The 1,161-nt window shown below is 47.5% G+C and overlaps 1 non-coding gene across 1 annotated transcript; it reads right to left on the bottom strand.

Moving 5' to 3' along the window:
- Window positions 1–722: 722 nt before the first annotated feature.
- TRNAS-UGA (transfer RNA serine (anticodon UGA)) lies at window positions 723–804 on the bottom strand. The gene has a single exon. It is a non-coding gene; the product is annotated as a tRNA-Ser (tRNA).
- Between the last annotated feature and the right edge of the window lie 357 nt (window positions 805–1,161).

The following is a 1,161-nucleotide window of genomic DNA, read 5'->3' as shown; positions in this document are numbered from 1 at the left end:
GATTCCACAAAGGTCGCCCGGCAGCCAAAGCGTAATAAAGTGCGAATAGGTAAGGTAGGTAAGGCAGGTAAAGGTACAAAACCAAGGCAACCAGTTTTGCGGGGCAGAGCCAAGAGAGTGAGTGAGCGAGTGAGCGCTCATCAGCTGAGAGAGAACTTATTCGGACGGTGGTGGTGGCCTCCTAGCTTCGCACTAATTGGCGTCGGAATGGATTCCAGTTCCATCCGAACGGACCGGCAGCAGAACATTGCTGACCCATCGATGCGGATGCTGCGGGCGGGTATTTTGCCGTGTAGGAGGTGTAATATTTGTGACTCTTCTCAGGGTTGTAAAAATCCACTTTATGGCACTTTTCTCCGGCGCTCGTGTGCGGTGTTCCGCAGCTTCCAAAAGCGCACACGACTTGAATAATAAAGTTTCATCCCGCTTGACTTGCTTTCGTGTGAGTCGGTAGCCCATCCATCGCGTCGGTGTAGACAGTTGTGCATGTGAACGTGCAGTAATACGCGTATTTAAATATCAAAATTCAGCAAATGCGAAGGATAAATGTTCTGTGCGGAGCGAATGCGTTGACCTAACAGGATTTTACCTTGTCCGGCAGCAGCTAAAAAAATAAGAACTTCGTCAGACGCGTCGCCAGTTTCCTTACCAATAGTTGATCGGTGGAGGCTAAAACGAATACTTGCGCTCGTATAAAAAATGTGCCTATTGCAACATAGTGACGCTGTGGACAGGATTCGAACCTGTGCGGGTAGAACCCAATGGATTTCAAGTCCATCTCCTTAACCGCTCGGACACCACAGCTGGATGAATGATAGAAATGGCAATGCATTGGGCTGGTGGATAGAGAAAAGCTATGTACATATTGCATCGAGTCCGCATCGTGCTCTCTTGCCGTGCGGATCTATTTGCTTGTTACAGCAGGAAGTGCTACTTAAAGCGACACTAATAGCGAATTCGTTTATTATTCAGTTCCAACCTGGATCGGGTATCAGGATTGGGTCTGCTTGTTTTCTGACATACGTCAGTTTGCTCGTTTGTTTTTAAAACCTAGCTCAGGTTGAGGTTCGCACTGACAAAAAGTTCGGTTTCGCACTGGGTTGGAACTGGTTCCAACCCCGATAATAAACGAATTCGCTATAAATTTAAACAGCACATCTC

Source organism: Ochlerotatus camptorhynchus, unplaced genomic scaffold (genome assembly GCF_037179485.1).
Source record: "Ochlerotatus camptorhynchus isolate MF236.1 unplaced genomic scaffold, CSIRO-AGI_Acam_v1.1 ptg000232l, whole genome shotgun sequence".
Lineage (NCBI taxonomy): Eukaryota > Metazoa > Arthropoda > Insecta > Diptera > Culicidae > Ochlerotatus > Ochlerotatus camptorhynchus.
This window is presented reverse-complemented; position numbering and strand designations above follow the sequence as displayed.